The sequence below is a fragment of the Lichenostomus cassidix genome, chromosome 1Aa (genome assembly GCF_008360975.1).
Source record: "Lichenostomus cassidix isolate B80296 chromosome 1Aa, HeHo_3.0, whole genome shotgun sequence".
In the NCBI taxonomy this organism is placed as follows: domain Eukaryota; kingdom Metazoa; phylum Chordata; class Aves; order Passeriformes; family Meliphagidae; genus Lichenostomus; species Lichenostomus cassidix.
The window spans coordinates 38,029,509-38,053,658 of record NC_139480.1 but is presented as its reverse complement, the minus strand read 5'-3'; the positions used below and the strand labels follow the sequence as shown (position 1 = coordinate 38,053,658).

Sequence of the window (24,150 nt, the reverse complement as noted above, 5' to 3'; positions counted from 1 at the left end):
TGGACAATGCATTCTATTTTTCTGGGAACAAGATCATTTTTTTGTCTTATTTTCTGAGTTTTCTTTTATACATATAGGTTTGTAATGATGCTACATAGATAACTTAGCCTGAGTTTCACAATCTTGTATGTATGCAGTGATAGTTCCCATCCTCATTTGTTTACCCTGAACAGCAAAGAGTCAGCTACTAAAGTCAGTCTGATAATGCTGGAAAGAGAGATCAATTTTTTTTTTTTTCATTCTGAAATCTGTTATGCCGAGGTGCTGCCACTGTTGCTATTGGGCTCAGCCTTGGCCAGCAGTGGGTTTATCTTGGAGCTGACTGGAATTGGCTCTGTGGGACATGGGGGAAGCTTCTGGAAGCTTCTCACCGAAGCCATCCAGTAGCCCCCTTGCTACCAAAACCTTGCCATGCCAACCCAATACAAGGCCATACTGAGGACATATCACTATGCACTTTACATTCTTGGTTTTACATTCTTACATAAACAACAGCTATGGCCATGTCAGAGACAGGATATTGGGCTGAGTGGACTCTTCAGTCTGACCCAAATTCATTATTCCTCTTCTCCTATATTCTTCTGATGACTTGATTTTCTGCTTCATTGACTCAATCTCCAGTCTGCAGGGCCCATTACTTTGTTATAAAGGAAATTAGATAGACAAATTATTCTTGACAATTCTACAAGGGCTGCTACTCCATAGTCCTTGCTTTGTAATCCTCTCAGGATGCATAGAGACAGGCTGGGATACCTCTTATTTGGATTTGCTTTTGCCAAATCCTCATTTTTTCCTATGGCGAAAGCCAATAGACTTTTCTTTACAATAATTCTTACTGAGCTTCTAGATAAAAATTGCTAAATTATTGCTTGAATAGTTGCTGAATTCAGTAAAGGTAGACATGAGGCCTCGGTATTTAGTGATCTGTTTGGGTTGTTTATCTGAGAATAATGCTGTATGAGTTACACTGGAACACCTAAATAATACAGCAGGAATGTGAACAGTGTCTTTGATCATGGAGTATCAGAGCAGACTGTGATGTTTGCTTCAGAAGAGAAAGTTACTAATGTTGCAACCATCTTTTAATCCATCCTTTGACCTCCATTTCACAGTTAGTTGCAGCACTCTGAAAAATACTGCTTTCAGCAACTTTCCTAACAGTTTCAGAAGAGGCAAATCAGGAATCTTAAGACATACACAGTACAACAATCACGGATTTAGCTCTGACTGAAGGGTCAGAACATTTAGTTCTGACTGTATGGAGATGCCAAATCCCACACTGCAAGTACCAACGATACAACAAATTACTCCATTCATCGGTTACTGCTGACATGGCCTTCTTGCAACTCGATCACTTTCATAGCTCAAATATATTTCTCATTCAAAGACAATGTTAGATCTTCAAAGTGTTCCTATTTGCTGTTGTTTAGGTAACTACAAGATTTTTACACATCTCTTACCACTGTTTTGGATAAGCCATCAGTAACATTTTCAACTGGCTGGGTACAACTTTCTAATTTTGTTTCTCTTAACATGGTAATTATGCAGCTTCTATGAACACCTTGAGAAACGAGGAATTTCAAACAAGTCATGGTCAATGAGAGTTTATTTTAAAATTTTGAATAATTTTAATTCTCTGAATCTCTGTGCAGTTTTCTTACATATTTTCACAAGGTCTGTCATAGTGAAAATATGGTTTTAGTCCATATCATTAAATTCTTTAAGCATAATGTATTCCTACTACTAGGCCCATGAGAGAAATTTCAAGGTGCTTTGGCCAAAAATAACAAATTGAGGTGATTAACATCCCTTGCCACTTCTTTCTCTCTTTCATTACAATTTTTTTCTCATCCTATCTTGCAAAGTTAAATGCAGAACTTGTTTATATCAACATTGTTACTAATAGCTTGATGGTACCATTAGTGTATTATCATGATATAACTTATAAACTGCTATACAAATAGTAAGAAATCCACATAATTCATTAGAATATCCCAGATTCTGAATTGATCATTTTTCATTGTGTAGCTTTAATTAAATTGAGAAGTTTAAGTCTTTTCATTCAAAAGCAAAAAGTGGCTGAAGGGGAAAATAATTAATGTTTATTTTGTAAGTTACGCATTAAATTTAAAATATTGAATTTTAAAGTTATATACCCTTAGAATAACTTAATGAATCTCAGATGTTTTTGAAATTAAAAAAAAAACAAAGCAAACAAACCAAGCTTTTGGATTGACCCAGAGTCCTGGTATCAATTCACTGTTGGAAGGTTGATTAGCCAATTCATTTTAACTTGTTTGTTGTTTTAGTTTTATTCAGTTTACCTGAAAGTAGAAGTATACAATATAAAAAGCAAGAGCGTCACTCTGTTTCTCTTCTGTTTGTGTCTGTTTTCTTTGTTGCTAGACAACATGCTATTTTTTAGTTGATTTCCCATAATTAAAAGAATACCACTATAGCAGATAATGGTAGAGAAAGTAAAGCAACATACTGTCTCTTTTGTCCTAATAATGGGAAGGTATTTCTCTGGATAAGGTCACAGTTGCTTCTAAGTATAAATTACTTAATTGTTTTCAGTAGGGCTGTTTTGTGAGCTCCAGGACTAGGCAGCCTAATCTAAAGCAGAATTCTCTGTCTTCCAAAGAATGTTTCTGGGGATGATCTTTGCAGGACAGACTACTAGGTCACCAGGGACTGGGCAGATTGGGTTTTATTAGGACTTTTTGTTTTGTCTTAGGAGAGAATGTGGATAATAAAGAAACATCATCTTGCAGAGATTGTTTTCTATGACCATATATTTTTAATTCTTTGTATTGTTTAGGCAGAGGAAAGGCCACTGCCAAAGAAAAAGGTAATCTTTACAATAGCTGAATAAATCAGTTGCAGACATTGTTTGTGAGATTTTTTATAACAGCCTGGGTTGTTTTAATGACAAAAAAAGATTTTATGCTATTAATGTTATCCATGCAGTGGCAAATATCAGTAAAATTATTAGGTGTACATTCCAGTGGTGCCTTTTCAATGGAAAAAGGGGAACAGTGGCACCCCATTAGTACCATCTGCATGTGTGCCTGATGCAGCTGGAACCACATTGCTGTGTACTCACAGGGCAGCTCCATCCTCCTGGATAAAAATAAATTTCATTCCATGTAAGTTTGTATATGACTGGGCAAGCCTGTGTGTGCAGCTTTGCTAAGAGTTCTCCCTCTGCATAAACACTCTGACAAAGCCAAAACTGGAGGCCAGTTCAGTCAAGATATGTACTGGTTTAACAACAAATTATACTCAAGATGTTTTAATTGACATATCTGTGGACAGTCAAACCCCTACTTTAATCTGGCTTGTATCAACTAATAAACTCACAACTTTTGTGGGAAAACAAGTCCTGGCCCTACCCAAATCTTGCTCCTCTGCACGGAGTTTATAGAAAACTATGCAGCAGGCTGCATTAGCTACAGTGCAATCAAGAATTCACTAGGAGGGAGAAAAGGACTTGTCCTCATGTGACCTCTGCATAAGATGCCTTTAATTCCTTGTGGCGACTTTTGAGGTGACACAAACTGAGGTTATGTTGGAGATGGAGGTAGAATTACAACATAAATTTATGTAAGTTTTAGGAGCACATTTAAAATTCTTAATTGATTTTTAAAATATCCCTATTAGCCAAACTCTTGCAACAGTCCAAAAATGAGCAAATGCCAGTACAGCAAGAGTAAATTTAGCATCCACCACTATGCTAAAAAAGAGTTATCCAAAACATAAGGCACAAGGAAGAGTGGATTTCAGGGTTGTGTAGTTATTTGGGGTGGGTTTTTTTCATATTTTCCTCTGGAAAGATAGAATTATTCTCTTGGGGAAAAAAGAGTGCTCACTTGGAAGCTTTTTCCAGGGTAAGCCATACACATACACAAACCTACATGTGCAAACAGAGAGTTATATACCCTACGTTGCCTGAGAGCCATTATGTCTGGCTCCAGCAGAAGAAGGCCTGTTGAAGGGGTCTTTTACTTGGTATGTAGGGAAAGCAGGAGCAGAAATAAATATTTGAACAAATATTCAAAGTCACACTGCTTAGCACTGATTTTCAAGTAGCTTACTTCCAAATGCTTGTTACATGTTTGCATTACTATGTTTCACTTGCTTTTCTCATCTCTGTCTTAAATCATGTTCTATCTTTCCCCTCTGTCTCCATTTATTTGGACTTTGCACCCCTCCAGCTTTTTTTTTGTAAACAACATAGTAAATTTTAATGTGGGAGCACCTATGACTTCATTTTATTATGCTTTTGGTGCTCAGCAATACTTGTATAAACATTTCTGGTTTTACATTTTTATCTCCATTGTTTAATCTGCTGCCTGTTTAAACTAGACATCAGCAGGATTGCAGTCCTTAGCCGGCAATCCCATTCCTCCAGTGAGGATGCCTATTTTGTATAAAACATGTGATGTTAGAAAGGTTTGTTAGCGTATACAACAACGAGACAGCTAGGATGCCATCTATGGTTTTTGTTGGAGCCTATTATCTTACATAGTAGCTACAACCTGATAAATGTCATTTAAATACTTTAAAGTGCCTCTTTAGTGTGGTGCAAGACATTTTTATATATGCAACTCCTGTTCTTATCAGTAGGATATACATCTACTCTGTGCCCTACTCCTGGCATGATACATTAACTAGGAATTTATAGCTGCCCTCTAAAAGAGCAAGGATTTCTGTATAGGTACTGCTGAATATACAGTGGGATATCTTGTTTTTACCATGTTGCAGGGAAGAAACGTTTGGCAAGTTTGCATACCTTGATGTACAGCTTCAAGAGCGAAAAAGGAATAATGTATAGCTGAAATGCTTCACCAGCACTGAAAGGCTCTGAAAAGCTGCAGCAGCACATAAATAAAGAGCAACCCACCACTCCGTGCCAACTACGACTTAGTTGGGAAACTATGCAATGATTAAACAATGAAATTAAACACATAGGACCTGGTACATTTAAATATTTAAATGCCACTCTTCATAACAAATCATACTAATGCATAACTGTGAGTCTAACCTTGCTCTAGGACGGCCTATAACACTGCAAGCAAGACAGATAACTTTGCTCATTCCTCTACGTCTTCAGTTATGATCTGTGTTCTCCCATAAAGTTAGGGATACCTACAAAAGATCTTGATTATGAAATATCATTGGTTTTATATATTGACAGTCATTCTTAAGTGAAAGGAATCTGCTTTCATGTAAGCATAAATCTTAAGTAAATCCATTGACCACAGTAATGCTACAGGAAAATGCAAGTCTAATTTCTTGAGGGCTGCTACTTAAAAGGTTCTCCTTAGTATTTTGACTACTACTCACATTGCTTTATTGAATAACTTCATGGCTTTTTTCAGTGGAGTTACCTCCCCACTTTATCTATTCAGGTAAACTTCATGGTGGATGGTCCACTCAGATGTCCTCCAGGAAAGAGGGTTTACAGGCAGGAGAAAACCTCCAGCAGGAGGAAACCTTTGAACCAGCTGTGTAACAAAAATATTGCTATATGTTTACAACAGAAGTTTATACTTCAAAATGGGAAGGTCAGTAGGAGTCTATTCACTGGCACACTGAGCGGGAGCTCTCAATCTTTTAGTGATTTTTTTTGTGTCACCAAAGAGCTGGTTATAAGATGTTGGCCCATCCTTGTTTTCATGTCAAAACTGTACTAAAAGATGTATGTAAATACATTAAGTGCTTTCCTAAAATTAATTTCCTTTGAAAGCAATTGCATGACTGTAACAGCATCATGCAGTCATTAAGTAACTTGCTACCCTCTGTTTATGACACATCTGCAGAGGAGAAAGATGTTTCTTGGTAACAGCTAAGCTCACTTAACTAAGAGGTTAAAACAGAAAGAAAAACAAGTTAACTTGGGGTCTAACTCTGGATAATAGCTTTAGTTCAGATCAGTATTTTCCACAGATCCCAGCTCCAGGTGCCAAGCAGAGCTAAACCAGACTTGCACTGTCACTGTCTTAGCCAAGGTTTTGTGTAGCAGGAGGGGGTGGGAAAAAGCTCAGACTGGGACTATGCTGCTCTAAAGGTCACTCTGCCTTGCAGAGGGAGCCTGCAGCAATGTGAATTCCTGAGTTAGATTGTCAGGAAATGTTTTTTAGCTGAAACTACCTTTGAAACCATGTTAAAAAAAAAATCCATGAATATGGATCATTCTCACAGAAGTCCTTTATCACAGCGTCATTTTCTCTTGGAGGGAATTAACCTTGATGGAAGTTTTTAACCAGATTTAATCCTAAAAACATAGCATTTGTGAAACAGACATGCAATAGCCCTTGGGGATTATTATTGTATCCCCACCCTGACACCTGCACATCTTCTGTTTGTTCGGATATTGCCCCAGGGAAAACATTTGCCCCAGCATGCAAGCCCAAGAGTTTATAAGGATTTCCTATCATGTATGTTCTGTCTCACAATTCCAACTTTTTTTTTTTTTAAATCCATCTAAGTGTATACTAAGTGTGTGCTAAGGTCTACTGACACATCCAACTTCATCTTTGTCATTTGTTCTTTTTCAGTTATTTTTGTGGGGTGCTTTTATGAGTGTGCACGTGAGTGTGTGTATCTAGCCTTCCATCCATCCCTCCCTCCCTCCCTCCCTCCCTCTCACTGGGCCTGTTGGGCAGCAAGGGTAGTGGGGATATGTGTCAGTGGGGCTCAGGCTGCAGCCCTCTCACTCCTGGGCTGAGAGGTCATGTTCAAATCTCATTTCCTGATGATGCTATGGACAGAAGGCTAAACAATTAGTGGCTTCATCTCTTGAACAAGATATTAACCTGGGGTTTCTGGATATCAAAGATTTCAGGGAATATTTTGGAAAGAAAGGGGAATAACCCCAATGCCTTGGCCAACATCCCAGTTTTCAGCAGAACTAGAATCAAAACAGAGTGTGATTAATGCTAAGTACATAATGGCTGCCACATTTGCCTCTGCAAGCAGAAGGTCTCTTGCAAACAAGCGTTTTTATTCTCTCTTTCTGACTGCAGTTAAAAATCAAAAATTTTCTTTAACTGCAGGACGAACATTGTAAAATATATTGGTGATCTACTGTTTTACAAAGATTATCTTGACTTATGAATATGATTGCACTGCCAATTTTAAATTGGTGTCATTTAAATACTTTCAGATTTCCATTCCTCTTAAAGACAATAGTCCATTGTAGTAGGACTACACAGTAGTGAGCCTGCACCTGCTGTCTTCAAACTCAACACCTCTGCTCTGATAATCTCTGTAAAGACAGAATGGTACTTAGCTGTTCAAAGATGGAACTTTGAATGTAATAATAAGCTTTTCTCATTCCCATTGTTTTTGAAATTTGATGTAGCTGGTGCTGGAGAAGCTTAATTGGCCAAGTTTAGTTTTATTTTGGTAATTATACTCTATCCCAAACTATGTGTTTAGAAAATCCCTGTTTTTGCTAACAAGCGCATTGGACCTCAGACTGAGGCTCAGACAGTTCCCATACTCATCACATGTACTTCAGACGTAGTACATAGAGAAACTCCATTAGAAGCAAATGTTACTATAAAAATGTGTCTTAAGCCACATAAAAAATTCACTTTTCCAAGTGGAGAAGTTGGACTGTGGTTGCTATTTGGGGCAATCAGCAGCAGCTGTACAGCTCCTGGGTGGGGAAAGGAACACTTCCTGAAATCAGAGAATATCCTGTATTGGAAGGGACTCAAAAGGATCATCAAGTCTAACTCCTGGCCCTGAATACAACCACCCCAAGTGTCCCACCGTGTGCCTGAGAGCATTTTCCAAATGCTTCTTGGATTTCGGCAGGCTTGAGATCAGTGCCTGCCCCTCTGCTTGCCCTCGTGACAAAGCTGTAGACTGCTAGGTTTCCTCTTAATCTCCTCCAAGCTGAACCATACCCACCAGCTTTGTCCTTGCAGGAAACAAATTTCTCAAGAGTGGGAAATAAATAATTAAAATGGCAGAAATTTGCTCTCCAAAACTGTAGGAAGTACAGGGGTGATATATATCCACTTCTGAGATGGGGCCTTAGCTCTGCCCTGAGGCCAGCTTGGCCAGCTCTGCATGCACCAGCAAGCTGCACTTGCAGATGCATCTTGGAGAGAAAGCATACAAGCATTGCAGTAAAGTGCTTGCTGTAACATCTTCTCTTTGCTGTGGCACAGCTCAGCTTCTCAGACACAGTGAAGAGAAGACACATATAGTTAGCTGATCTTCAAATACTCGGGATGCTGGCATGAGGGCATTTACCCACTGTGGGTACTTCTGGCATTGCAGCTTGGCTGGACCAGGTGAGTAGGCAGTGCTTCCCCAGGATGAGAGGCCCCATGTTCTGCACTACAGTGCCTGGTGTGGCATTGCACCAGGGGTCTGTCAGTCCAAAATCCCTTCTATAGGTTTGTGGTGGGACTCATGGGGAAAAGTTCTTACATACCTGCTTACACATCCTATAATCTTCTCTTTTATTTCGCATTTTCGCTGTAATGTCCTTAATCCTTTTCATGTCACAGTTCATTCTCTTCATTATTTGCATAGAAGTACAGGTGGTATGCAGATCAACAGATGTTTTGGTAATAGAGATGTATAACATCAGGAGGTTGTGTCGTTTTGTGTTTTTTTATTATTTGCGTCATTTCAACAGGAAAATTGTTGAATTTTCCTCCACGTGACCAGGAGTTGGACTTGATGATGCCGATGGGTCCCTTCCAACTCAGCATATTGTGTGATTCTATGAAAGCAGTGAGAAGAACTGCAGTGGACAACGAATTAGTTTTTGAATGTTACTGGCATTTAAGTAACAGCCATAGTTGGTAAGGCAAAGCTACAGGGATTGTGAGACAAGTCATGAGAAGTGAGGCTGAACATTCATGTAAGCCTTGACAATCACCAAGAGAAGAGAGGTTATGGGAGACAGCTCTTGAAGAGTTCAGCTCCAGCCTCCAACTTGGCATCCACTGAATGATGAGAGCTTTGATGAAGATAAAAGAGATGACACTTATGAAGGCTGTTATTTGGTTTTTCAGTAACTATGTGACTAACTAAGGCATTTCATCTAAGACTGCAAAGCTACCAAGTCTGCATGGTACTTCGACCATGGGGTAATACAGGGAAAGTAACAGAGGAACACAGTGAATTTTCTTCCCCTTGCCTCTCTGTGATTTAGAAGGAAATAATATCCCAACTTTTCCAGCCACAGACTCCTCCCTACTTTATCAATAGAAGAGAAAGAGCTTATTTGCCAGGGTTGGGAAAATGTCATTGAAATAATGGGGACACATCATTACTCTGAACTCAACTGGTTAGGAAGATTCATGCTGTCTTCAGAACAAAACACTTTTCTCATTAAAAAAAGAGAAACAACAACATTTTTTTAAAACTTTTTTTAAAAAAGAGTTCTTTTTTTTAGAAAGTCCTAAGAGGGAACATCTTCCTAGACTGGCACATTCACATTAGTGTTGTTGCCAGACTAACAACTACTTGAGGAACCACCTATTTTTCCTGTTCTTCATGGAGCCACTGAGATGCAAAGGCAGATGAGAGCATAGCTTGAAGATTTTGCACTGCCTTGCAAAATGACTGTTTAATGTGTATTTGTAGACTGATGCTGGAAACACTTCATAATTAGACTGCATCTAAGTAAGCCAAAATATTTTTGTTGTGATATTTGAATGTTAAATTTTACAGATGACTTGCAAACCAAAAAGGAAAATGTTACCAGGAAAGAGGGTAGGGACAAAAATATCTTTGCTGATTTTGAACTGCCAGACATAAAGGCAATTACCAGAGCAGACTATGGAGATATGCACCCGAAGGAGGCCTTAGGGGCATGCTTTGATATTATGTCAGAATTAGAGGAATGTCTGCTTTGTGTTAATTTGTGTCAGTGTAGTTGGCTTGCATATAGACTTTAAATGAACTGCTGATTTTAAATGAACATGCCAATATTAAAAGTCTGAGTAAATCATCATCTACATAAGAAATCATAGCAAACACAGACATTTCTATGAACATTTAAGCCATGAAAAAGAAGACTCAAGGTGCTGACCGTTCTCATATGAATCACAGATGAGAGTATCATCATCATGTACAATGCAGTCGGTATGCAGTGAGTACAAAATGTCCACACAAGTGAGAAGACCTGGTTTAGCCTTAAGGTGTTATCATGTTACAGAAGATGGCTGTAACCTAGATTACAAAATTATCCATACAGTACAGTAGATCCTGGCAAGTAAGTTTTATGTTCTTCTGTGTCCTTACACTTTATGATACAGTCTTTTAGTGTTTGAAGGCTGCAAACATGTTGTATGCTTCCTGAATCACCTTCTAGTCCTTCTGCCCTCTCTTGAAAAGTTACTGGCTTCACTTCTTAGCTTTTGCATGCTCTTGACCAAGTTAGACATCACATCCTCCTTTTTTCCTGTTTCTTCTTTCTTCCAGTTAAGTTTCTGTACTTACTTTTCAAGCATAGCAAAGGAAGGCCACTGAGAAGTATATGATGAGCAAGAAGAAAACCATAAATGAGAAAACCCTTTAAAGTTTTTCTGTAAGGATATAATTAGAAGTATTTAATTTGCTTTAGATGGCTCATTCAGGACAGTTCTGCAAGTCCCAGTATAATGAACGTGACCAATGGACTGATGGATGTCAACAGTGATAACTGCCTATACCTCTGATTCTGACTGATATTTGACTTGACAGGATGCCAAAGGATCAGTGGAATAAACTGAAATGGATCAAGGACCTGTGCAACACGATGTTTCAGAGTGATAATTCTGCCAAAGTTTCATCATTATTCCCAGGGTTGTTTTGCAGCAAAGTTTATTGCTGATTCTTCTCCACATGGACTGAAGAAGTTCAGGGCTTCTTTCCTGGGAAAGTCAAGGAGCTGGACTTTGAATTTTTTGGGAACAAGGCATGTTTAAAACACACTGAGAATTTTAATGGAGGAAAAGTAGGGCTTTGAGATGTAATTGCTGTGACTTTGGGCCATAGAGTTTAAGTCAATAACATGAACAGCCCTAGTTATAGGAACATAGGCATAGTGTGTGAAGGATTAATCACTGATAATTAATGCAGCATCCTAACATACTAATGGAAAAGGATCAAAAGATAATTCATGTCAGCTAGTTTTATTAAATCGGCAAAAATTTAAGTCTGTTGAAACTAGACATCAGATTGCAACGTGAAAGTAAATGTCAGACCAGGGGTAGTTCTACTGGTAAAATTAGGGTGGTTAGACCTTACCAACTTAGATGTAACAGCAGCCACATCAGGTTTGCTAAATGTTAGCAGTCCTCATTGTTATACTGACAACACCTTTTAAAATATGCTCATCTTTACTGCTCATCACCATACCATAGAAACTATAGTTACACATTCAAACAGGCTGCTGACAATCAAATTGACAAGATATCCTTATGCTTCTACTGTCTGTGGTCTGCAATCTACAGACTCTGACCCATTAATTCCATCTATCAGAAAACCCGTCTTCATATCTCAGTTTATATAGACACTGCTCACTCTCAGCCTTATGGATCTCCTTCAAACATGCTACTCAGAGATAATTTTTTTCCCCCTGACTTTCTCTAGGTCCCCGAATGCCTGAGTGCCAAAGAGGTGGATGGATGAGCTGGAAACAAAATGCTCTCATTGTCAGACTGAAAAGTTCACGCCTTGGGACAGCAGCAAACTGTTCTGAAACACTACAAATGTAAGAATATTAAGGGGGATTTATTGGAAATAAATGAAATACAAGTTTTTAGATTATTATAATTCAATCTTCACAGTAACTTCTGCAATATCTTATTTGCTTTTCAAAAATTAAAACAAGCATCTATCTTCAGTTCTTTAAAAGTGAATTCTTCCTGAATGTAAGACCTAGGATAGCTGTATATACTATACACACTATATGCAAATGAATGTCACATTGCAAAGGAAAGTGAAAACCTGAAATTCTCCAACTGTTTGTCATTGCTCTAAATGCAAGCTTTAGCAGTGCTGATATAGAGTGATGTAGTTCACTGCCCAGATGTGTAGTGATATTATGTGCATTTTATTTAAAGGCAGTGGTCCTCATCCTGCTGAGGATTTGGTCACTGATATACAGTGGAGCAGGAATAGTCTCAGTAGGCAATATTCAATATCTAGAAGCTGCATGTCCAGCAGGGTTTTTATTCAGGAAAGTAGTGAAGCTTTGAAATGAATGCTCTGATCATCCTCCCTCATTGTGTATTGGCTTGGTTTGCAGAGTGGCTTTGGTGCATACACAAGATATTCTTTCTGTGTAAAATGAAGCTGTAACTTTCACTCCAAAAGTATATCAGCTGCACTCCCACTGTAATTAGAGCAGAAGGATTCTGAACCACATGTATGGTAGGCACCACCCACAATAAAAACCTAGAAATAGTTCAAGCATCACAGTAAATCTGATCTAAGGTAAGATGCACATTTGTATCTATCCCAGGGAAGCACTTGAGTCACTATGGAAGTGGCACTTAGGGACATGGTTTAGTGGTGCGGTTGGCCATGCTGGGTTAATGGTTGGACTAAATTATCTTAGAAGTCTTTTCCAACCTAAATTATTCTATGATTCTATGGTTCTATAAATGTAGGACTCAGTACCAGCCATTTCCAGCTGCTGATCTGCTCCCATTGCATGGAACTGTTGACGCAGATGTGACCAAGATACAGCAGCATGCAGCCTACTGTGGAATATCGAACTGGGAGTCAGATTCTCCAATGACACACATTTCCAAAACAGATCCATAAAGCATGTGATCAGCAGTGAAAGCTGGGGAAATACAAGAGCTGTAGCTAAAGCTGAGAATAATAATCACTTCTTTCAGGTGCTTCTCTGCAAGGTGAGTCTTTAGATTCTGCTTCCTTTACTCATATCAGTTGCAGGCTGACATGTAATTGAAAAAGTTTGATTCACTGTCCAGCCATGTACAGATGTGCAAAGAAAATGCAATGGGAATGTTTAAAATAATCCCACCAGAAGCCAAGACCTTTTCATTGCACTTGCATTTTTTTGGTTTAAATGAGGGTGAAGAAGGGGATATTAATGCTGCCTGACTTCAGACACCCATCTTAGGAGAGAAGTCTCCTTCAACTCTATGGTCACTGGAAAGAGAAAGACCTTTCTGGAAGGCAACTCTGATCATCTGCCTTTGATGACAGAACTCAGATTACATAAACATTCTCTAACACACAGCAGCAGAAAATCAAGCCTACCATCAGTAGAATTAGGAGGTCTGTGATGTAATAGTGCATTAAAATAGTGAATTAGGGCATTTTAATGTATTAAAAATTATGGAAAATCAATTATTTTTGCACAGCATGAGATTGAAAATAAACATGGCTATTTCATGAGAAACCCATGTGATTTTTAAATCTGATGAGATAGATTTCTAGGTTGTAAAACCAGAGGAAAATAATCCTAGAGTTTTATGATTATTTCCTTTTTAAACTACTTGATAAATAGCAAACAGGAGAGCCCTTACTTTAAAAAGAAAAGACCTGGCAAAGCTTCCAGCTAGAGAAAGGATGAGACATGATTACAATCTGTTTACTGGAACATGATAAAGTCATCTGAAAAAACAAAAAGCACTGGAAACCTCACATTTGCTTTGGATACGTATTCTAAACATGATGTAAGATATGACACTACCTTTTTCATTTCCTATTTAACGTGGAAAAATTATGAAAATTATTTGAAGTTGTTGCACTTTCTTTTTTCTCTCCTGGGATAAACAAAAATCACTGTCAATAAATTCAGAAGATGTTACTTTGAGTGCATTTTACAATCTTATGTATGTTACAGAAAGAAAAAAAATGTTTGAAGAAAGTATGTGATGTAACAGAAACAAGCAAATGGGGATAATTCAACATGCAGGCTAATTCCCTTTACTTAGACTTTCCTGTGTACATTTATTAATAGGTAAGAACATCCCATCCTGAAAAACCCATCTCACAGCTGAAAATAATTAGTCTTACTAATAGTTTATAAGTCTAAAGGTGAGCTGGGGATGAACTGGGGCACTGCCTAAATGGAAAAGGCCAAAAGCTTTTTGGTTTTGAAGAGCCAAAACCTGGCATAGTGTCAAATGGCACTTTGGCAGAAGTCCAGATTCTCTCATCTACATATATATATATGCAAACTTTGCAGCTTTCCAGCTAGAAGCAAATGCACCAAGGGAAAAAGACTTGCATCCAGTTCTGTTGCACTGCACAAGAGCAACGGGTGCTACAGACAGAATTGTTGTTATATGCATTTCGTTAGAGTCATAAAAATATCATAATTAATCTCCTGTCAGTCATTTCACAGGCAGTGTGCAAATATGTACACAACTTCAGCAAAAGGTTTTATTATAATGATTGACACACATGCCAGAGAGCTAACTCATCTTCTTGCACCACCTTCAGCCCTATGGGTACTGCAGTGCCCAATTCCAGTTTATTACATCTTTTCATTCCCTTAAAAATTAAGGTTCCTGCTTATATGGAAGTAGAGGCCTTAAATAAGTATATGCTTACTTAATTAGTGTACATGTAAGCATTTGCATACCTGCTAGGCCTTAAAGGTTTCAATGGGACCATTACGTGATTACACCTCATTATATTGATTAATATTGTGTGAAAACAAATGTTCCACAGATTTCTTTAGTCTTCCTGTAACTTCACTAAAGTTAATTAGTGCAGTCCCTTCTAGCTATGACTATGCAGTGACTAGCCAAGGAAGATGACTCTTGCCTCACGCAGACAGTCATGGGGTGCTGTGGCCTTGGGAAGAAGACCCAACAGGTCTTCTGTAAAAACAGGTGTTACAGCCAGCAGACAGGTGTCATTAGCTGTTGGCAGATAGGGTGTACACAAAAGATGTCCTGAGAACAAGTACCGTGGCTTGAACTCTGTTCTCTGCCTTGCCTCAGGGTCTCTGTTGTCTTTGGCTTCACTGTTTAGGATCCTGCTGGCATTTGCCACCTGTTCACTTGTAGTTCTTTCCCAAGCCATCTGTCCTTGCTGTTGCTCTGTCTGCTCCTTCTCCTGGACTCACCTCATGAATTGCACTCCCTGGTTTTCTGGCTCCATCTGAAGTTCAGCTATGCTCCTGTCAAAGTATGTGCAAGCTTCCTGGTGCCAAACCTGACTTACAACCATATGGCTGCCTTACTCTGTTAGGCTAATGAGCATTATAGGTTTCTAGTTCTTGATTTCAGATTGCGTTAATTTTATCACCTGGCTCTTGCCTCCACCCAGACTCCAACCCCAGGGCCTCAGTATGAATCTTGTAACTCCCATGTCTTGTCATAACAGTCTTCACAGACAGGTGCAGACAGACAGCAGCTTGTTTTGCTGGTGCTTCAAGCTGGGTATAAACGAGCCAGCTTTGGTCTTGAAGCTGTACACCTACATTACCTGAAAGGGAAAGCTCTTTTATATCCAGGCAAGATATGCAGCAGCTTGGATCACAGACAAACCAAATCCATCTCTATCTGTGCTTCCTCACTTAGACGTACTGTGTAAACCTGTACTAACTTTTAGGCTAAAGATTAAATTTAAATACCAAGTAGAGACACAGTGTTCACAAGTCTCAAATGTTTGCCCAGGTGTTGAGCAGTAACCCCTGTGACACACAGACAGACAGAAGTTTATCGTGCGGATTGGAGAGGACCAAGGCAGAAAGATTTCTACTAAACTTTCTAAAAACTGGTCATAGCTTATCTGTGAACATTATCTGTGTTGACCATGCCATTCAGGTGAAGCATAGTAATTGCATTTCATTAATTTGAGTATCAAGCAAATTCTAGTCTGAAGCACGCTTCTTGAATGTGGTGGGTGGTCTATTACTCCCGCTTCTCAGCTGGACAGGGGAGAGAAAGTAAGATGGAAAATGATTAAGAGGTTGAGATGAGGTAATTTACTAAAGAAAAAGTGAAAGTTTGTATGTGCACAAGCAGGAGAAAAAAACAATTTTATTCTCTATTTCCCATTACCAAGTTATTTCCTAGGAAGCAGGGCTTCAGCATGCATAGTAGTTGCTCCAAAAGGCAAATGTTATAAATAATGAATGCTTTCCTCTTCCTCCTTCTTGGTTTCCTTAGCTTTTATATCTGAGCTGACACCATGCGGTATGGAAGATCCCTTTGGTCAATTTAGGGCAGCTGGCCTAGCTGTGTCCCCTCCCAGCATCTTGCCCACCCCAGCCTACTGATGGAAGGCAGAAAGTTAGAGGAAAGAGCGCTGATACTGTGCTCAGCAGTGGTCAAAACACTGGTGTGTTATCAAGACCTTTCTAGCTGCCAAATGCAAAGTGCAGCACTATGAGGGCTGCTACGGGAAAATGAACTCCATCTCAGCCAGTCCCAATACAGTGAATTAGGTGTCTCTATTTTTCAGTAGAGTGAGTTTAGACTTTTTCAAAACCTGTATTTCTGTAAGTGGAACACAAAACTTATTTCTAAATTGGATTTGGAAGTCTAGGCCTTTATCCAGGGTAGTTACAATACATTCACACCAGCTGATGATTTGATCCCCTGTAACTTCCACACCAGCAGGTGAAACATCAACAGATACAGAAGATATCAGAAAGATGTGCTTGAGCTACCTTAAAGCTAACTAGTTTGGCTTCCAGTAGTAATATAAGCAGAGCTCAAGTGTAAACTAAGTTAGGCTAGATTTAATTTAGACTACTGGAATTTTGTAGCTTAGGCTGAGCTCTGTGCTTGCATAGCTTGTACCCAACCCAGGCAACACAAACCTAACAAAGCCACTGTACACTGGAATCATTAAAGCAAATATTGAATCTAAAGGCTGCCTGTTTTATGGCAGCTTTAAAAGCAAATGAAGCATTTATTAACTTCCAAATTGCTTCTAATACCTGAGTACCTCAGTGGGTCTGCCCAGAAGTACCATATGATGTAAGCAAGGACACTGTGGCAGGATCTGGCCATAAATGCTTTCAGGCATGTGACAGAGACAGAGATTTTTGTGCTTTTGTTTCTAGGTAACTGCCTGGTTTTGTTTAACTCTGTTTTGATTATGGTATGGACTTCATTAAGCACTGTATGGGCAAATGGCATGCTTTATATTATATTTAGCTTTATCTCTCTACTTATGAGGACTGTGTGGGGTAATTGCTTCTTTGAGGGCTGATCTTCATCTCTTTATTAAAGCTAAAGCGTGAATCTGTGGGAACGTTATATAATAGGGGAATGAGATTCCAGCTCTGCTATAATATGTTTAACCTGAATAAATAGTCGGGCTGGAAATTGTCTGTGTGTTGTATAACCCACTCATATGTTAACACACAATTAAATTACAGCTGTTGGAACTTATACTGGAAATAATTTACTTGCATAAGAAACTCCAGTGGGATTCAGTGGGATATTATTGGGAGCTAATACAAAGTCACTAAAACAAATATGAGTTTCTAGACTGAGTCTTGACTGTTTTAAGCAAAAGCAAATTAATGCATCTAGACATTCTCTAGACAGAGCCAGTGCCTAATGTGACCTGTATGTATCACCAATACAATTACTATACTTCTAGAGTAAATCATCATTAAAACATCTGCAAATATTTTGCGTATAAAACAATACAAAATTTATTTTCCTTTGTGCTTACTGCTGCTGTAGAGAAGTGTGAGTGTTACATGATAGTGATCATACACAGGACATGGTGGCAGGATATTTCTGGTTTTTGTAGGGAACTGCCGCGTCTCTTTGAAAGTAAGAACCTTTGGAAATATGCAATGCAGAAAAGTAGCAACATAAATTTTGAATTATGGATTAGCTTTTTTACAGAAAGAAGACATAGTAATTGTACCTTAAGCCATTATCTGTTTACATTGTTTCATTTTGTGCAGTAGTTAGACCTCTTTTATAATGTTATCTAAATGCAAGTGATGAGGGAGTAGGACCAGATCCTTCTCCTTTTGAAGTAATTGTTTGCCATTTATTTTACTGGGAGTACTAGTGATTTTATAAAGATCATAAGATTTAATATTACTTACAAATTCAAAATTATGCAAACTCTACATTTTTTAAATATGGGAGCCCACAGAATTTTAATGCAGCTATTTTAACACAGAAATCTTTTTTGTGTTATCTAACATGCAAGAATGTTCGTTTTGAGCACTCTTAGCTCAATCAAAATTCCCACTGCAAAAGCAGATGCAGCATTGGGTGCTGCATCACTAGTAAATTATCTAGTAAATTAGTAAAATAAAGATTTAATTTAAATATTTTAGATCTTAAATTGTAAACAGTGGGAGTGGAAAGATTCTAATTAATGTGATCAGAATTCTTTATTCAGCTCCTTAGGTTCAAGTACAAACTGAGTTCAGAAATGTAAAATTAAGAACTTTATTTATCCCATTTAAAATCAAGATTCAGATGCACAGCCAGGAATGTTACAAATTCCCATTAGTTATTCTACTTATCAGCCCACAGTACTAAATAGGTAATCAACATGTTAAAAATAAAAATAATTAAAATAATTACATTTTAAAATGTTATCTTCCTACTATAATTATATATACAAGTAATTAATTTTACTGTTATTAATCTAGTTAAAATAAGGTAATTTCTTATCTATCTATCTATCTATCTATCTATTTATCTTAAAATAAGTGTAATGTAGAAATTTTCTAGGACCAGCATTTACTTTCTTGAGCCAGTTCCAATAAAGGGAGAAAGCAACAAATTGCACATAATCAGAAATCAAGGAATGCTTAATAAAACCTGGAGCCAAGTGTCTGATCTCAGCAAAATCAGTGTTTTAGATCTCAGTTAGTGCTTCAAGGAAAAGTATACTGTAGCTGTTTCATAGTCATAAAGAATATTGTATATACACTATACCAGTGTACTATATACACTATACCAGTGTTGCAACAGGGAAGGGATCACCACCCAAACACACCTGGGAGGAAGAGGCAGGTGGGTATGGGAGATAAAGAACAGCACTGCCTGGCTGTGTCTGGGGGTGAGTTTCTGTTGGGGTCCTGGATCACTTCATGCCATTGCTGCACGCTCAGGACTGAGGGTGTGCTAAGTGGGTCCCCTCTAGATTGTCAGCTTTTAAAATTAAGACTGCCAAGAATGAGAAAGTTGTTTTAATAATTTAACACAAAAATGATCTAGCCTTCCACTCACTGCCATGTTTGCACAGAATCCCATTCTCTGGCTGCCACATGGAAGCAAAGAGAAAGACACATGAAGACAGATACATTACCTCCACAGAGAAAGCCAAGGCAGTGAGTGCTCTCTTGTCTTACTCAAGTTAGCAAATTTATTTTCCACATGCCAGAATCCAGGTCCAAAGGACACCAAACCATTAAAGAAACCTTCTCAGACATGAAAAAATAATGATTTAATGGTCACAGCTAAAACTACAGGTGAGATCTCTTGTGATGGTTGAGCCTACATAATATATTCCTGCTTCTGAGAAGAATGACTCTGTCCTCCCTCAGGCCTGGTCACATACTCCCAAGTCTTTCGGAAGCCTTCTGTCACTCTTTGATACATTTGCTCTATTTGCTAGACCAGCAGAAAACTAGCTGAGTCAAGAAGTAAATAGTCTGTCAGTGTAGCAAACTCACTGATGTGTCAAATGAATACCAAAGCTTGGGAAAAGATTGGGAATAGCACCTGTGCACCCAGAGGTAGGGAAAATGGGCAGCACAAAGAAAGGAGGACTGGACCTTCCCGTGGCAGTAACCTGCCTGAATGTCTTCATTATCTAGTGAAACCTTAGCCCAGATCTCTGAGAAAATGCTCAAAGACATGCCTTTCAAGCAAAGAGAAAGCAGAGTCATACAGCCAAAATGTTCAGGGAAATAAAAAAAATTGGCTAAAATCTAGAGGTTACAGCCTTTTCCTCATCTTACACTAAGTGGCTAAATAATGCTTGGGTGAGAAGAAGATGGTTTCGAGTTACATGACTATCTGCTAAAAAGAAAATTAATTTTACGGGTTGCTTCTCAATGGGGTGTTTTGAGTTACTGTGATGAAGGAATGGGGGAGTTGCAGGCCAGCATGCCAATGTATGAATGGTTACAAAACGTAGTTTCATCAGATGAGCGTTGAAAGTCGCAAGCCTATCAAACCAGAAGCCATTTAAGAAGTTCTAAAGCATACTTCTCTGTGCATTTATGATACAGATGTTAAAGTTTCTGGAGCACCTTAGTGTTACATTAGTGGTTGCTGTAATTTTGCCTGAGATTAATTGTCTCAATTAAGTAACTCTTCTTTTTGACTGACAAGATGAAACAATTAAATTTCCTTATGACTTTGTGCTAGGGGAAAATAGGAGGCCACCAAAGAAGTCACTTGATGGTTTGGGATGAAGTCTGATCAGTTGAGCTGTAGGCCGAGAAGTTACCTACATAAGTAACTTTCCATAGCAAACATAGGGTTTGTAACAAATATGGGGGAGAGAAAAACAGTAGAAAATGTTTATTAGGACAGAGAACTACTAGAAAAAGTGATTTCTGAGCAAGAAAACTGCTTTCAGTTGCTTATTTCTATTGTATTCAGAGACACAGGTCTTTATGAATATTATAAATAAGTATTGCTGTACTGTAACAGCCAGCTCTCTTTCTTAAAAACCCCTCATTTTAGTGGCTGTTTGAATAGACTAAAGGATGACATTATTTTTGCAGTGATATAGATGTGTCACTTGTGTTACTACATCGCTAAGATTAATCATGATGTGAGTGTGCAGTAATGTCATATGCTTACAAAAATAGAGCACCATGTAGGCACCATGAGCAGCAGGGCATACTCCTAGATGCCCAAAATCAAAGCCAAGCCAAATGTTCAGCCACCTATAGATTTTAGTATTTTTAATTTAGAGAAATGATACATTGATATACCAAAACAAATATTTAAAAGGAAATTCATATACCTTCTTGAGCATATATTGGTCAAGCGCAATATGCCTTCTGGTAGCAGAAAGGCTGAAATGTGTTACGGATGTCAGCAACCCTTGAGTGTATGTATATTTGCATTGTAAGTGAGAAGCTAGAGTAGGATGTCTTTTATTTCTATTTGTCCAAAATATTCTCCTACAGCCCTGGAAGTATGTTTCTCAGCTGTGATATGTTTGGAATGCAGCTCACAGGGAACAACTTGCATGCATTTCAGAGGGATGGGTCATTCAATTCCCCCTCAGTATTTAAACTGTGTGTTTCAGCAGTACAGTTCTTGACTCAAGCCACACACAAGAGTGGGAAAGAAACACTTTACCTTCAGAAAGCTGAACAGAGAATTGTAAGAGCTACCATAAGGTTATGTGTCCTTTTGGACAAAATCAAGCAAAATAAAGCAAAGATACTTGTTCTCAATAGCAAGAGGACAAAATGGACAACTGTCACAGCAGTGTCTAACACTGCGTCTGCATCCATACACATGCAGTATTTCCAGGACTGCAAAGACTCAATAGAAACAGAGCACCTATACTTCTGTTACACAACATATGGCTCAGGGTTTTTTTTTTCATTACACGACTGGACAAAACGTACATTTAATTGAAAGCAAGAATTATTTAGAAAGCCAAATTTATAAATAAGTCTATTTTCCTATTTCTAAAGGACATAGTGTTACTTTTTAGTAGCCAAGACTTTAGCTTAACCCATGTACTGTTGCAACTGTCCATAGAACAAACGCTGATTTAACAGATGGGTAGACATAAAAATGTGTGAGAGCATCTCTATGTGAATCAAGTTTAAATGTTAGCTTGCACTGCCATTCAGGAATACAGAAATACCAGTCTGTGTAAAGCTCATGGAAGATGCTGGGAGAACAAGCCATTGCAAATCCAATAGAGAACTGCATAGTTTATAAATCTGTGCTCTGGTTGCTATGGTAGTTTTAGTTTAGGTTTTGGTGACTCAGGATTATGCAGCATGAAAAAGTAACCCACCTTCTTCTTTGTACAAGAATCTTACTCAGAACTGACTAAATCAAAGAGCAAGATGCCTGCTTCTTACATAGTTTACTTGAAAATGTTGATAGCAATTTGTGCATAGTCTTCTTACCTCTTTTTTTCTGGATAAGGATTGTACCAGCGATTTCACTGTTACATGGGTGGGTGTGTCACACAATCAGAGTAGAGAATACACCAGATTTAAAGACAGAAAAGACTCTGATTATCAAGTAAAACAATTAAAGAAATGCCTTATTTTTACAATAAATGTTTCTGTCATTGCCTTTTCATGTGAAAAGATACTTTTATATTTGCTTATCCTATCTCTCATTTTACCATCCCTGATTCTTTATAAAAGTCTGTCACGTTTATTAGGAAGTTTTATGTCAATATATATATGTGCAATATTTATCATAGCCTTCAAATTACCCTTTTATCCCAGAGCTGGAATTGATGGCATTAACTTTGATGTATTAGTTTTCCTTCAAGGGGAAGAGAAAAATGTTAAGACAAAAATTTTTAGAAATCACAATGTGTGTAATGCTGTTCAAGATGAAAGACAAGACAACAATTATCCTGTTGGAGGTCAGAACAATAATTCTACATCCCAAAATCTGATGATTTTGGGTAGTGCAAAAGCTTAATCTGTGAATTTCTGTGGTCTAGAAACCTGTGTGAAACAGCTTTGAACAATGGTTGTAATGCTTTCAAGAAAAAACAGAAAACCAGAAAGCACGCAGACAACAATCTCATTGCTAAATCATTGTATTGATCACTTGAAGCCTTCATTAAATTAACTGGAAATATGTACACACATAGATGCTATCTCTGCAAATGTTTACATGGTTATCTCTCCAGAAAAGTAGTCCTACCGAATTCGGTGCTAATATTTGTATGTGGAAAATTACATACTTAATCACCTTTAGTGCTGTGTATATACATGTAAACAAAGGATTTAACAGCATACCTATTGTGTTGTGTAGTCTGGTAGAGATACATCAAAACAGCCTGATAAAACTAGGTCTACTTAGCATGTCCTTAAGTTGCACTCATAACGTAGTTCAAATGGCTAGGTGTCTCTTGTTAGCTTACTATATTGTTGTAAACACACATGCACACTTATGCCATCATCTAATTCACTCTTGTGATGCTCCCTTGCAGTAGTGACTCTTCTAGAATAAATTTGATACTTTTAATACGGTCTTCAAAGACAGCCTTAATATATATTTGTTCCAACCCTCTGCACAGTTGAATATAATGCTCCATGCTTAGGTAGATTATTGGAAAAGAATATAATATTTCTACAGAAGTTATTATTGGTAGTTACATATGTTTATCTCGATTAGTACTGAGTTAGAAGCTGTAGACAGTCTCATCTTCTCTCAGCTACACTGATTTTACAATGAAATAGAATTACTTTAGACATGGGGTAGAATGGTGTTAGGATGGGGTAAAGAATATGGTCCAATATGCCTTTACTGTTGAAATTACATATATTTATGGGAGATATGAGATAGAAAAAATTAGAAAATTAAAAACTGATTGTTGTTGTTATTATTATTATTATTATTATTATTATTCACTTTTTGAAATGTGAACAATTGCAGAGATTAACTAGTTTACATTAATGACAGCTCTACATTTTGTGTAAGGAAGACCATATGCTTTGCTAGATTTAAGAACCACATATAATTTCCTGCAGAGCACACAGCTATCTCCAAAACACATTTATATTCAATATACATGTAATACCTGAATTTCAGCTGACTGTACAAATGACTATATCTTGCCTGTAGAGTCTGCAAACCCCCTCAAACGCAACATAACTCCCAATCCTGAGGTGCAATCCAAAAAAATTTAAAAGTCAAGGAAAAATAATGTCAAGAATGAGGAACTTACAAAGAGCAGCAGTATATGGAAAAAAAATATTTGTTGAAGTTCTTTGAAAAGCTGGAACTGAATCAGTGAAAAATCTTCCCTGGAAAGAAGAATAAAAGGAAAGTATGAGATCTAGTTTTTAAAACCAAACTGTATGATACTTAAAACCAGAATTGAGCGCTAGAAACTCTGCATTTCACTAAAAAGCCAAGAAGAGCAAGTTGGAGTTAAAGGAGGATCCATGACCAGAAAGAAAAAGCCAAGCTGGAAAACTGAAATCAAGGAGAGCGGACAGGAGCTCTGTTGAAAACTTGGAAACAT

The 24,150-nt window shown here is 37.9% G+C and overlaps 1 long non-coding RNA gene across 4 annotated transcripts in view; it reads left to right on the top strand.

The window, feature by feature from the left end:
- LOC146443489 (uncharacterized) overlaps positions 1 to 20,927 on the top strand; it is a 57,856-nt gene extending 36,929 nt beyond the window's left edge. For 2 of the 4 annotated variants that reach the window (XR_014847866.1, XR_014847844.1), the window contains 2 exons: positions 11,614 to 12,884; positions 19,195 to 20,927. This is a non-coding gene — a long non-coding RNA (uncharacterized LOC146443489). The remainder of the gene's footprint in view (positions 1 to 11,613; positions 12,885 to 19,194) is intronic. The other 2 variants (XR_014847855.1, XR_014847872.1) reach the window with 2 other exon arrangements.
- The last annotated feature ends 3,223 nt before the right edge of the window (positions 20,928 to 24,150 follow it).